The sequence below is a fragment of the Amia ocellicauda genome, unplaced genomic scaffold (assembly GCF_036373705.1).
Source record: "Amia ocellicauda isolate fAmiCal2 unplaced genomic scaffold, fAmiCal2.hap1 HAP1_SCAFFOLD_84, whole genome shotgun sequence".
Lineage (NCBI taxonomy): Eukaryota > Metazoa > Chordata > Actinopteri > Amiiformes > Amiidae > Amia > Amia ocellicauda.
The window spans coordinates 244562-260362 of NW_027103010.1; the positions used below are offsets into that span (position 1 = coordinate 244562).

A 15801-nucleotide genomic window follows, 5' to 3' on the forward strand; every position below is an offset into this window, starting at 1 on the left:
GTTTGGACATTTGTCTCTTGGCGGGGTTTACAGTTATGTTCCCCGGCTCTAGACGGATCCCTTCCTTTTCAAAATATTGCTGAACGTACCGCTCTTTGGCAGCGGAGTCAACACACCATGAGGGATAGCCCGATGCCTCCTGTTTCCCTTTCAGATGGGTCATAATGTACTCAGCAAAAAGAGTATCAGATTTTTCAGAAAAATGCCAAACCTCATACACCTTACCGACTCTGTAACCTTTCTCCACCGCCTTGTCAAGCTCAATGCTACACCAGACACCCGTCAGCGCTCTCTCGTCATCACTGTGCAGACAAGAGGTATTTTGATTTTCAGTTTCCACACACGTTCTACACAGAGGGAACATCAATTTTCCCGAACACCTGTAAGGCAACACGGGTAAGAACAGCTCGCGAGGAGGGTACATGCTGACTTTGATCAAACCAAAGTACTGTCCGATTTCGAGAAAGTCACGATAAACAATGGTTGGATGCCCCACCGGGTACATTTTGGTCTTGTTGACATAAGGGTACAGACTGGTGAAATCATAGTAATCTACTCTCTCACCCTCCTTTACCTCATAATGTAAACAGAGGGCGTTGGTACGACCCCCAAATAACGCATCCCTGGGCTCTAGACGTTCAGGAAAGTCCAAGGTTTCCATAAACCGTTGTACCCCCACATCCTGTTGCTTCAGGGTCGTCCACGCGTGTTCCCAAATCACCAGTACATTCAAACCATAGGTGTTTTTTAAAGTTTCAATTCGTTCCTGGAAATCATAGTACATATCACCGCAGAGTTTTTGTGTTACGGGGTTAAAGGTGTTTGGGTCGAAGCACTGAGGACAGCCCTGGTAAATACAACCAGCAAACTCATAAGCGGTACGCCGCCCGGACACGTCGCTAAAACCGTCTAAGTAGTAAGGACCCATTTTGACTTCCCCTTGATTTAAAGCATGTCTGATGAAGATGTTATCCCGGGCACTCCGATATTCCAGCCACTGTATGGAGACAGTCGAAAAGTTCTTTTGTCTAGCACGATAGTTGTCAGAAGTGGTGACCGCTATAGTGTTTTTCTGCAAGAAATTGGATCGATACATTTTCATGCAGAGAGACGCTATGGTCACACTTTGCAAAGGGTCGAGACCCGACGTGTTGATAACCTCGGCGCGGAAACGCAAACAGGCTTCTTTAAGGATCACCACATCATTTTTACAATAAGCGGCCATCTCTTCTCGGAAAACCAAAAACACCACCCTTAACCGTATTGTACCATTTAAAGAATTCCTCCCTCTCATGAGACATCATAGTATCAACCCCATAATAAGAGGCGGGCGGGTAGGACCCTCGATAATTTTGAGTGTCCTTAGTATTAAAAAAATGGCAGAACCAACCTTTCTTCTGAGCCTCAAAACCCAGAGCTTTAGGCAAAGCGCTCAATTTCATGGGGAGGAAATTTAACGAGTCTATGTAACGTTGGTTGAAAACCTCGTCGGTGAAACACATGATCTTGCTACCCTGAGCTATTATTTTTGGGGTCACCCCATTTTCCACCAGATACTTCATCAATATGTAAGAATCATAACCCTTAGCATTGTGGGCAATAAATGTGTAATTGAGGTATTTTGGACTAGCTAGCTGACCACTCACAATCCAACATGTCAATACAGTGTATATAATTAGCAACATGGACCCCGTTTTCTTGCCGGCATTCAAAATCAAAAAAGACATACCGGTTGTGCGGCGGCTCCTTTTTAACCGGCTGAATAAAGCACTGGTGTTCAGACCCCGGGGTTAAATCCGCATTACAGATCCTACATCTCGGTTCCAGACATTTGTGTGGTTTAACCTCATGAAAACGGTACTGGAGGCAACACTGCGGGCAATATTTAGTTTGATCACAATAACTCCGTTTTTTAACCCCCTCAGCAGCGGCCCTCTGCACCTTATGTTCGGAAAAACAGAACGCGGAGAGACAAATCCTTAAGCAATCTTTACATCGAATGGTAGGGGCCAAACCCTTACGACATTGCGGATTGAAACAGACGTTACAGTAACCGTCACAGCGGTGCTTAAGCTTATCATTGAAGGCCTTATAACACCAATGACAAACATACGAACAACCCAAAAATGCCGTCAAACTCTTTATTCCAAAGTAATGACTATCACTTAGGAAGAGAAACAGTGTCTGTGTATGGGTTTCAGGATGTGTCTGACATTTCACAAATACTTCCTTTACCTCACAACGGTACCACACAACAATTTTTAAAGACAACAACTCCTCAAACATGGCAATGTCTGAAAAGGCAACCATCTGTTGAGAGTTTAAGCCGGCCCTCTGATGAAGCATTAAAGCCTCTTGCATAGCTTGGGGTTCAGGCATGTCGGGGGTGAGTAGTTTTATTAAACTGTAAGCAAAACAGAGCTTATTGTCACCATTGGAACTCACCACTAATTGCCTGAGCTTGTTCCTAATTATGTCGTTCTTCAAGCATTTCGACAGTCTTCTAAGCGCCACACCCTCAGGGTTACGAAACACATTCATTACCAGAGACAGACTTTCATCAGCTAAGATGGATGCGTTACTTTGCAATAACGCTTCGATTTTAGCCAGAAATTCATCAACATCTAAATTATCTCCACTCAGCATTACAGATAGGTTGCTAAACAAATCATCCCCTCTGAGTTCTAACTGTACAACATCTCGAGGTCTGACCCTTTCAGCAACCTGTTCAAGCATGTTTTGCAAGGCCTCGTGTATGTTGACAAATATTTCTGCATAATTGTCACAATTTAAAAGTTCTGCAAAATTAAAACGCTGAATCATTTCAAAATTGTTATAGGCCGGTCTATCTATAATCACGGGATCACTGGTACTCTTGGACACATCATCATTTTGAACAAAGCCTTCAACCCCTACATTCTCACAGAGCATGTCATCCACAGCCTTATCAGTCTCAGAACCCTCCACATTCCGAACACCCCCACCGCTGACATCTACAAAACCCCCTTTTTGAGGAGGCTCATTTAAAGCCTGTAAAAGTCCTTCAAAGATATCCACCCGGTTAATGTCAAGACCCTCCTCTATAGTGACGGCTGCTTCTGCCGCCGTACTGTGTTCTAATGGTCTCAAATCATTTATAATAGGGGCAGAATTTGGTCGGGGTAGCGTCTCCAAAGCCTCCACCATTTCAAACAAATCGGGGTGAACTAGGGGTTGAACCTCTATAAGCGCTACCGTTGGGAGGTGGTTATTTAGATCATTGACCATCTGTAACAGGTCGGGGTTCACCGGTAAGTCTGGTAATTCACATTCTATCGGTGGTGATTGGGGGTTATTTAAATCATTTATCATTTGTAATAGTTCCTGGTTCATTGGGACATCAGAGGAGTTCACAACAGGGCCGGGGGTGTTCTCTCGGGAAGGTCTTTTTGGGGCCCTAACTTGTTCATAATCCTTTAGTTTGTGAGTTCTTTTACCAAGTCCGGACATTTTTTTTTATTTTTTATTTTTCCAACAACCCACAATAGTAAGGCGTTTTGTATCTATTAAAACATTAAATACGGTACAATTCGTTAGTAAGGGTATTAATAAGGGTGTTTTGACTCTCTATCACAAGGTTTTGCCCCACTAACACAAGTCTTTGATTTAGTAACAAGGTATGTAGCAACTCATGCCGACCTTCAGGAAGTAGCTCCGGGGGATGGTGTCCTGGCTCAGCTGCAAAGGATGGTCGCTCCGGTAAATCTCGGTCGAAGGAGGCAGGGAGCGAGCGTATACTCACGGACGGAGACCAAGAAGGCCTTTGCGGTGACACCCTGGCCAATCGCGGTGTACTGTTCAGCGTTTCTGTAGCCAAGAAACGGGGCTGGGGGGACGATGTTGAAACCAGTCCGTCGTTGGGTGGTGTGTCAACCCTGACTGACGGCGACCCCTGAGGTTGTTGGTTGCCTGTATTTGTTCCGCCCGACAATGCGGCGGGCTGAATCTGGATTGTTGAATTACCCCCAGAAGGCTGTGGCCTGAGTAGATGTTGGGGGGTCTCCAAGACCACCGTGGGGGATCCTCTCGGTGATCTCTCCGGGGAAGATGTTTGATCCCACTTAGACGGGGTAATTGTCCTCAATAGCTCATCCACAGAATGACTATCCCAAGAGTCTTGGGAAGAATAAAAATATACATTACATTTACATCTTTAAACGGCGACAGAAATCAAACTTAAAACAACATGTCCAGGACCTTCAAAACCTTTAGCTTTTTTAGACCTTTGAAAATAGGCTTAGACATTCACTACAACGCCTTATTATTTACAGACAATATATTTATTAGGACTTGATAATAAATGTAAAACAGAGAAGCCTCTGTAAATAAACTGTTTCTTAAATGTAATATTGTTAATAAAACACTTTTTATACACACACACACCACATTTCATTTTTAAACGAACCTTCCAAGTGTAAACGCTTCCTGATCCCGGGACTTCCTGTTTCACAAACGTTTTCACGATCTGTTTAAATATTAAATACAATGAACACCTTCAAGCCTTTTCCTACAGCCACTTTAAAACAGAAGTATAATTGCGGGAGATAAGCCAAACAACTTACTAAAACCTTTCGGACAGCTTTACTTCCTAACCAGACGGTCGGGCAATCGGTCATTTCTAAACACATGCCCCAGAAACAAGCCTAGACCTGTCCGGACTTCTAAAGATCTTTCCCAGAACCCCCAAGACCTACAGGAAATGGACACCCCTCGCTTAAATATTAGCCCTCAACGGGCAAACAAAACCCTTTTAAAAACATTAAAGTTTGAAAGATCTTACTTACCTCCAAAGAATAATCGTTTCTTATGTTTTTCAGCTGATTTAGCTTTTTGCACTTCTGTGAAGGTAAGAGACATGTTTAACCTTTAACCACCCCTCTTTATAAAAAGCTTTAACCTCTTACAAGCGGCAGATATATACTCACCGCTATCAGATACAGGGGCTGACGGCCTTTCAGATTCTTGAAAGGTTACGGTTCTCGAAGGTAAAACGAAACAATCCCTCGATGTGGAAGGCCTTTCGTTGTCTCGAACCACGTTTCTTAATACTGTTAGAAAGGATATTTTTTTAAATTAACAAAACGGGCCTCAAACATCTTACCGAAACGTTATACAAACAAACAGGGGTTTAGTTCTTACCCGGTCGGCAGACAGCCTGTCTAGGGACAACCACTTCTCTTGGTTGATCCTCGGAGACATTAATCACAGGCCTTTCGATAGTTTCTGTGTAATTAAAGAGACCGCCATTAATATATATTAAAACGTTTTCATAACTCTATTGAGCCGCTTCAAAACACAACCACACACCCATACATAAGAACCCTTGAGCGCAAACACAAAAATCTTACCGTCGTTGTTCCAGATGATCTCCTCAGCGTTGGGAATTAACTCCTGTTGACTGGCTGAAAAATAATTTTACAGAACTTAAAACAGATGTTATAACCTTATTTACAATACATGCCCACGCTCTGAGTCAATGAAAATAATCTGAAGACTTACCTAAAAACTCGTTTAAATCGAAGTCGTTGATGTTGTTTCCGGACATTGTTGATCTTTAGGCTTAAATCGAAAGGTCAGTATGAGTCTGTCGAGCTGAAGACCAGACCTTCATACTTATACTGATGGCCGGATGCCGGATCTGCTTGTAAGGCATTGTTCTGGGCTGGCCTTTGTGCCGTCCTGTTATCAATTAACATATCAAAACCAACCAATAAAATGACCCTGCATCAATTTCAAATAGAAACCAAGATGGCGACGATCTCTCTCCTCTCTACTCTAAACTTTTATTAGAACCTTTTGGTCTCTCAAAAAAACATTTTTAAGCATCAAGACCTATAGTCAATAAACACTAAGAATATTTCAGGCCTTTATACGCGCTAAAAAACAACCTGAGCCAAGAAAATAACTATAAAGATCTAAAATAAGTAGCGCTTTTACAGTGATTTTTTTTTTTTTTTTTTTTTTTTTAATAGCGATGCTTTGTTTGGTATTAAACAAGTCACAAACTACTCAGAACAGCGTTTATCCCCACAAAAGAGATATTTGGGTTTATTTTACAAAGCTTATAAATTATATAGTTTAAAAGTATTCTTAATGTTTTGAGACCACACGCCATGCCTACGTTTGTCTGAGCCCACCCCCGTCCCCCGTGGTGTGAGTGATTTAGCCTTGAGTGTTGTGATCTATTTAGCATTGAGTGATCAGTTGTTTTTATTTTTTAAATGATTCCTTATCATCAGGGATTGAGCCTGCTAAAATACCTTAAAAACATATCCTTATCTTAAGTCTAACTCTTATGAGCTTTAAGACCCTAGAATGTATTTAAGTAAAACGAATGAACACATTATGTGTGAGATAAAATATAACCACAGCTTTTTTTTTTTTTTTTTGTTTTTTTTTTTTTTTTACAAATACAATTAACCTATACCCACAAACACCCACACACACACACACCCTCTTTTTTTTAATTTTATTTTTAATTAAATTTGAGGGGAGAGACAGAGCCATATACATTGGGGTTAACATAAGTACCCTATGCATAACAGGAATTGTTAGGACCTGTGACCATTACAGACAACAGAACTTGTTGATCTTATAAAATGATTGGGCGAGAGAGAGAGATATAGAGACAGACAGAGACAGAGCCAGTGTGAATATGATAAACGCACTATTCAAAATGGCATTGTTAAGACCTGGGACCATTACAGACAACAGAACTTGTTGATCTTATAAAATGCTTGGGCGAGAGAGACAGAGAGAGAGAGACAGACAGAGACAGAGACAGAGACAGTGTGAATATGATAAACGCACTATTCAAAATGGCATTGTTAAGACCTGGGCCCCTTACATGTATATTTAAAAAAGACCCCCAACCGCTACAGGAAGAGCCGACCCATTCACACTCTACAGTTGACCAACAAGAACAACAAGAACAACCGGTTATGGGGGGCCTTGTTGTTCAGGGTTTTAGGGGTGTACACTTTCTGACGGATATGACGTAGGAATAATTAAGGAAATAACTCTAAAATCACGCCCCCCGATTATGACGTAGGAATATTAATAAGCTTAGGGCATACGTCATAACAAAATAGGCCGCGCCCAAAAAAACCTACTATCTACTCACATCAGTCATTCCGCCCTGGGCCGGCCCTGACCAATTTGATGCCCTAGGCAAGATTTTAGCTGGTCCCCTTGCATCGCAGCCAATTCCACCACCGATCATTGTGTTCATACACTTACACAGAAACTGCATAGCTTCATGTCTTAGATTTTCTTTATGTTTGAAACAAGAAAAAAACACACAAAATAAAAACAGTATGCAAGAAACAAGTGACAAAACGAATTATGAATACAATATAAATAAGTATTGCACGAAAAAACTATATTACCGACACCATAGTGCAAGATGCATAATGTAGCAGTGTTCTACAGCCTTACCGCCTTGCCTTTCTTGCAGCAAACAAGTGACATAAAACGAATTATAAATAAGTGGATGTTTCCTGCAGCACACTTGAAAGAAAAGATATATTTCTCAGAATTATGTTATAGGTAATGGAGGTTGATGAAAGAGTTAAATAGCTGATCGATCAAAAGGTGTGATCGTTGTGGGGCATCGGTAAGAATGCACAATTCTCATTCATTCCAAACAGTGTCCCTTTACTGCATCACTAGCATTTGGTATTTGTTTTGTGTGTTTTTGATTGCTTTTTGTTTTGTTTTATTAATTCACTTTAAACCTCTTATATTATCACATTATTCCCATTAAAATCACGTTTGTTTACTTTGAATGTCCCGCCCCACTTCACGGAAATGCACGAGTTTTATTTACGATTGATTGATTTAAATATACACATGGCTAATCACGCATTCATGAGAGTACCCGCTTATTCGCCAGGTTCTACGAAATTCAATAATTGACCATGAGGAGCACCTGTTAGGCTGGAGATAAAATGCTCCCGGGGTGGAGCTGGGGGGGACGGGATTGCAGAGCAACGGGAACGAAACGTGGAGCCAAAGGCGAACGAAGGACTTGATGGACAAGTAACGGAAAGGGCTAAGAGACCCAGAGGAGAGCTGAGGCGACCTCTGCAACGCTAGCGAGAGTATCCAGAGAAGGGATAGCGTACAGGCTTTTTGAACTACAGTAGTGTTTCAAAGGATAACAACAAACAACCTGTTTTTTTTTTTTTTTACTCGGCCATTGTTTTCTTGGACTGTACATGGACATTGTAATTTCTTTGTATTGCCAAACCCGGACCAGAGCAGAAGCTGAATTTTTGTCGGAGCCCCTCATTACTTTGTACTAGGACACGTGGACTATTGCCTGCCCCATTCCAGCTCCTGGTGCTGCCGGAGGAGACCAACAGAACCCTCCACGAATGCATTTTTTAGTTTGAACTTTTGTCTTTTTAACATAAAGAGGAAGTCTGATGGATTTTATATTAGAGATTTGTAATCCAGTTAATTGTATACCTGTCTTGTGTGGTCTGTGGTGTGCTCCTGGCTTGAGATTCCCCAATTTAAATAACCTAAATCGAAGGGAGAATTGAGAGGTAGTAAATGCAAAATGGGCATATTTGGGCAATCGACAACCTCCCAATGGGTCCTAGCGGCTGTAGACAACCGCTAGGTGGTGTAGTCGTGCTTCCATAAGTTTTACCCCCCAGTGGTACTGTATAACTTCCACTCTGTGACACATCCTAGATTTTAATAGCGACAAGATGTGAAGTCATAGTGAAGAGCTTGGGAAGGTGCGGTCACGCCTGCTTCATCAATGACGGGAGCTTTTTTGGAGACGGGAGGCAGTCACATTACCTTCCTGAGAGCAGTAACTGCCGAACCAACACACATTACTTGTGTGTGCCAAATACTTCTGTTTTATTAGTACTTAATTTTTCAGCACCAGTATTTAACTTTTCAGATTGTTGGAAAAAAACTGTACAGGTATTCCCTGCTAACACACAACATTGCCAATAACATTGTAGCAATATAATTTATATTGCTACAGCATTGAGGCAATGTGCTAGCAGGGTTGTTGTACTTTGGAATCGATTCATGCTTCACGATTGGTTAATTGCCTATTTTTTTTTTGCCTTCATAAACAATTCGTGGATCGACTTTGCTCCCTTTTTCTTGGGATTGTGCGTCTTGTAGGCAGTCCATAGGTTGTCCCTATATTAATTTATTCATGAAATTCCAACCGAAATAGCGACAGTTCTACAGCTATTTCAAACCGGAAGTTTGAATCGCTCCTGATTTCAGGAAAAAGTTCTTCATTTACACCGTCTCGTTCTGTCCGTCCCTCCCCTCCTCAGCCTTGGATCTCTTCTGTTCTCCGCTCAACCTGATCCAGTCTGCGCACCACTGAGCACAAGTGGAAGAGATCCAAACTCCCAGCGACCCTCGCACTCTACCACTCTCTACTGCCCACATTCCCCTCCTCGCTCACCTCAGTCTTACTTCCAGTCATTCTTTGAATCCACTGTCCACAACCCCTGCAAGCTTTACTCCACCTTCTCTCTCATCTCCCCCCTCCTCCCTCATCTCATCTCACCTCATCATTTTGCCTCATTCTTCTACAAGATCACAGACATCCACAAGCTCTTCAACAGTCTCCTCTCCACTCCCACCCTGCCCAAGTCTCCCACCGATCAAGCTTCCATTTCTTCATTCTCTCCTCTCTCAGACTCTGAACTTTCCTCTCTCCTCCTAGGTCACAAACCCATAATATGTCCCCTGGACCCTCTCTCTACTCGCCTCCTGCAAGCGTCTGCTCCATTTCAACTCCCCTTCTTCTCCTCCCTCCTCAACTCCTCACTCCTCTCTGGCTGTTTCCCCTCTTGCATTTAAACAAGCTGCGGTCATCCCACTCCTCAAGAAACCTACCCTTGACCCCACCTCTCCTCAGAGGCACCTGTCTCTGCCCTGTCGCCCTACTCCCCTTCCTCTCAAAGACCCTCGAGCGTGCGGTCCACTGTCAGCTCTCTGCATTCCTTTCCCATCTCTCACTTCTTGATCCTCTGCAATCCGCCTTCCAAACACCGCTCACACCACTGAGACTGCTGTCCTGGCAGTCACTGACTCCCTCAACTGTGCTCGGGCAGCCTCCCTCTCCTCAATCCTCATCCTCCTTGGTCTCTCCGCAACATTTGACACCGTCGATCACTCCATCCTCCTCTCCTGCCTCGCTGACCTTGGAATCTCTGGGACTGCTCTCACTTGTTTCTCCTCCTACCTCAACGACCTGACCTATCAAGTGGCGAGCTTCCTCATCCACCCCTCAACCTCTCCTCACAGGCATAACCCCCGGGTTTAGCTATCCTCCCGATGGGTCACATTTCGGTAACTACCTTTTTTACTTTCATGGGGCCCTGAAATCCTCGCTGCGCCCCTGGTCATGAAAGCTGTAATGTCTGGTATCAAAATACATTACTGGCTTTCGGCTTACACACGTCATTTCAACCCACTTGCTCAAGCAGACCGAGTAAACGTTTACTCGAGGTATACGGTCACACAGAAGGAGCATCCCAAGAACACCAGTAAATGGCGTAGAAATTTTGAAAACATGCACAATTTTCCACGATCTAAGCCCACAGTTTACGTGCAAAATCTAATGTCTGAGATGATGGTATCCATGTAACATTCCCGAAATGGACGCATTTTAAAAGTGCAAGGTAACGGTCTGGTCCATTTATTGTGGGTTTCAAGGTAAAGTACATTGCTGATGGACGTTTCATGGTTAATGCGGATCAGTGGTTTCCTTTATCATTATGCTCTCTAAATTGTTGTGGGTCTGTTGTACACTGTTCAGTACTGTACATCGTGTTTTAATCCTAACTTGATAAAACACTTCGATTCATGGCTTTGTAGCCCCACCAGTGACGTAAAAAACCACTCGGTAAGATCATTAAAACAAAGTATTAAACAAGGCGCAATGCACAAGACAGTCCTTTGCCCTGTGCAGTGCTGCGGGTAAACAACTCGTCTCTAGTGCAATAAACTAAGACCATGTAAACCCGAGAGGGAGAGGGGCATTTAATCTGTGACTCGAGCATATTGTCTCCAGTGAGGTCAATACACGCGTCAGGGATATGTATGCTAAATGTAATGTAAATATGATGGATATAATGTATATTGTGGTGGAGTTTATAAAGATAATGTCAGGGGAACTTTAGTGATGTTCTGTGTTTTCTAAATTCCAAGCAGTGGGACTTTAAGTCATAACTTTGTGAGGAATTTACATGTCTTTATAAATTATATATCATTATAAAGTAATAATCCAGCTCACTTTGCTAGCTAGCCTACTGCCAGTTGCCATCCAAATGATGATAATGATCAGCTAGTAGTTAAGTACTGCAGTAGTTTGCCAGTTGTCAGCTAATGATTTTTGATAGAATTGTATTATTTAAATTCAGTTTTTTGTGCACTATAGTATTTTCAGTATTGAGTATTTTTGGTGTGGATGTTATTTTACCTAAACAGTTTATTAGTTATTGCTCTGATTTCAATATGCATAGTGCACTATTTACATTTGTATTGATTATTACATCAATTTCTTCAACAAGTACAGTGTATGTTAAAGTGCAATACATGTTCTGTGATGTGCATTATTTAAATGTTTGTGTTTATTTTAGTTTTAACTAAACATTCTCTATACGCCATAAACATGGGCACCACTAAAATTTTTTTCATCGAGAGGGGGGATGGTTCTGGGGCTACTATCAAATCTCGCATATGGCCCCCAAATGGCTAGGGCCGGCTCTGGACATCACACATTACATAGGATGGGACTGACGTTGGATGCGACTTTTCGTGACTTAAATCAAGTAACAAGTTACTAGTACACACATAGCCTCTAAGTGTACTGAGTAATGATACTCTCTCTTTCGTTCATTCGTTCCTTAGTATAATTACCTTTAGTAGTAGTAGTACTGGCCACTACTCGGAAGGTAGCGATGCGCACCAATAGATCACGAAAGCTTTCTCATAGTTTTGTGTTTTAGATAATGGTTCAATACGGACTCAATCCCCTTTCATGGACATGGCAGGGAACTTGCAGTTAGAACTAAGGAGTCTAATAAGACTTGGTGGTACGCAGAACTGAAGTGCCAAGTGACAGGCTATCACTTTCATTGCACACCGCATTGTCTTCTCGCAGGGAGCGAATTGGGGAAATGTTGGATTTACGGCATCATGTAGAAAGACAGAATGGTTTAGTTACAGAAAAAGATAAAAAAAAGATAGTGACCTTTCTTACTAGCTGAACTAACCTGCATAAAATTAAGAAGATACAGACATTTTCATGCAATTATTTCAAGTTACAGTCTGCTGCTCAGACACAGTTTGGCGCACAGATGCAACTATCATCAACTCAATTATAAACATATATCTAGACAGACAGAGAGACAGACATGGACTACATATCGTGCACATTGTATGAAATCATGCTGGTATATGTAGGCTTGTAGATGATTGTTAAGAGGCCTATTTGGAAACATACGAAATGAGATATTACCATAATGAAGTCATGATACATGAAGGAAATGTTTTTCATGTTGGCAAAAGTACCCTGTCAAAATGAAAATGAATGAGAGAAGACTAAAACAAAGGGCTCGTCCGGGATTTGAACCCTTTGAATCATACCCCTAGACCAACGAGCCACATAGCACAGGTTTCTGTGAAAACTAGTTAACATCGGTGCCACGTAGAGAGTTGTGCGCTCCTCTATTTGAACACTTTCTCCTTCAAACATTGCATGAGTGTCTGACTGCCGCCATCTAGCGGTGCTGACTGACCGATGGCTCGGGTATCTTGGATGTTGTTAAATGACATAACTGTCCGCCCAAGACACTGATGAACAAGGGTCATAGTTTTCCCTTGTAATAATAACAACAATAGTAATTGGAGTGAATGGAAGTGGCATTTCTATTTCACTTTACTTTAGCCGTCATCGTCGCCAACATTGTTGTTGGTGAGCATGGAGAGGAGTGTATTAGCTTTTAAAGTATATTCAAGCAAAGAACACGTCAAATAAATGTAATACCGAATACTTTTGCACGCAAGTGCACATGTATGTTACAGCGCTACTGGGAGCACGGCCCACGTCAAGCAAGAGGGCGCAGTAAAGGTCTGCGAGTCAAGTGTGATGTGGGTATCCTGCAGCAGGGAGAGGAACCTTTGTTTTTCTACAGACGAAGCTGGTGCTGTGGGATACTAGTGTAAGGCCATTTATTCGTCATCTGTTCATGCGCAACGGTTCACCAGAAGTGTGTTAGTGAAAACAGCGGTAAGTGCAGGCTTAGTAGGGTCGCAATAGCTTGAATGGTGTCGAACTCCCCCGAAGCATCACAAGTGTGATGGCGGAAGCCTAGAAAGAAAACGTTGCGTTGGCCGGGAATCGAACCCGGGTCAACTGCTTGGAAGGCAGCTATGCTCACCACTATACCACCAACGCCCAGAAAGTCTCTCATTCCATGACTTTTGATGCATTTCAGATCATTCATCTGACTAGATACATGCGAATAATTACAGCCTACAGTGTAAAGCTTCTGATTACAGACAGGGCGTGTTGAGTGTGCTAAGTAACTTGCTAAATTCACTAACAAACAGTCGCTGCTCTTACTACAAAACAGGTGCAAGATATATCATTCTTAGCTAAACAAACCACGTAAACAATCAATGTAACTCTTAACTAAACTAGGAAACGCGAGAGAAAAAGGCGATACTTAGCTGCGGCGACTTGAGCGACTTCTCAGCTGGCTTGCCCGAGTGTCCAGATGCATATGTGGAAATACTTCTATACAATCCATGAACATAGATTCTCGATAGATGAATACTGTTTATTTAAAGGTCAGTTTTTATTTAGCGCATAGTTTATTGAATTTACCCACCAAGGTGGAACACGGACAATGATGTATTTGATTGACAGTGTAACTTGGACTGTTGGAGTAACTTGGACACCCATTGGAATGGAAAAACAAACTCGAGAGAAAAGTGTGTGTGTGTGTGTGTGTGTGTGTGTCACCTGCTGGTAGTGATGCATTTACATAACCTACAGACTATTTGGGCTGATTGTTCCTGGTGTATTAATGAAACTTTTCAAAGCGGTGGCTTACGTAGATGACATCACAGTCATTGTTAAGAATGGCAAGGATGTACCTTACCTTAAATGACTGTCAGAAATGAATTGAGTTTCTTCAGTGGTTAATGGCTTTTACTGGGGGAACTAGGTAGAAAGCAAGCCACTGTCTCTAGCCACATTTTGGACAAATGGACAAAACTAGATGGATTTAAAAATAGACGGATAGACAGTCGGATGGCGTCTGTCTACAATATTTTAAATGATAATAGTATATGTAGTATATGCATGTGCATTATAAACTAATCTTTACATAAAAGGGGTAATACCATAATAAAATGCTGATGAGAGGAGAAGAGATCTTATTCACTGGCCAAATACATGATTTCGACAATTGTCGTACATCTTGACGGCACTTAGCTTTACTTTTCACAATGTATGACTGCACTTACTGTACTTAACTGTATACATTGGAAGTTGTAAAATGTATTATCTTGAATTGCTTTGTTTAATGTAAATTTGAATTTGTAATGTTTGATGCCTTGTACTTAACTGTATTCTTGCACTTATGTTGCAAGTCGCCCTGCATAAGGGCGTCTGCCAAGAAATAAAAATAATAATAATGTGTTTTATACAATGAGAAATTAAGAAAACCGTAAAAGAAAGGCATTTTAAACCAGGACCTCTCGCACTCTAAGAGAGAATCATATCTCGAACAAACTTACATTAGTGACATCTTTACACTAGTGCCACGTAGAAAGCGGTGCGCTCCAACAGCTGGAAACTTTCTCAGTCTCAAGTTCAAGCACCTTGTGTGTGACTGCCATCTAATGTTGCTGACTAATAGCACTATTGGACTAGAGGAGCTGGGGCTGGCAGAAATTCAGCCAGGCTTTTCTACAGGCGCAAACTCAGCTGATGCTGTGTAGGCTACTCCGTGTACGTCAATGAAAGTCTAGTGACTTCAATATACACACCCCGATGCACCCAAAGAGTGATTGTCAAAGTATGAGTGACTCGCTCCACTAGCAGCACCGACCTGCATCTCTCTGTGACACCCGGCGCCTCCGTCTGGATAAGCTGCTGGTAATGCCGAGCACGGCAGCAGATCTTGTACAGTGGAACCCTAATAATATTCCTAATAATATGGCAACATCCTGGGGGGTCGGTGTGCCGCGCCACAGTGCAGCGACCTTAGCGCATCACTAAAAGGCACCTTAGCGAGGCCTCGGAATCGCTCAAACATGAACCGAGAAATGAACATTGAATCCCATCTACTATTATTACCTAGTAGTGTTGATGTTATCTAAAGTATTTCTATACGTTTTTATTAGTGTATGAATTGTGTCGACCAGGGATCAGAAAGTGAGACAGTATTGGGTAGGCGGTAATCGAAAGCACAAGAAATACATAAAAGGGAGCTATACAGCAGGTGAATAAAACACGGATTGTGACAGTCTACTGTTAATAGCCTATAACAAGGCAGATTAAAATATAACAAACGATACGGATTCTTAAAATCAAATATAATTTCAACGTGCAGGAGACCAGACTGACTTTTATGCATCCTCTCGGGTGTAGATGCATGTTACTTAGACTAACAACGTTTGCATTCTAGGATATTAATAACACTCTCCACAGCAGGAATTATTGAGTGATATTACAGGGAATGTAGAGTAAAAGAC

The 15801-nt window shown here is 42.1% G+C and overlaps 1 non-coding gene across 1 annotated transcript; it reads right to left on the minus strand.

Annotated features, from left to right (window-relative positions):
- Positions 1-13420: 13420 nt before the first annotated feature.
- trnag-ucc (transfer RNA glycine (anticodon UCC)) lies at positions 13421-13492 on the minus strand. Its single transcript has one exon. It is a non-coding gene; the product is annotated as a tRNA-Gly (tRNA).
- Positions 13493-15801: the final 2309 nt, after the last annotated feature.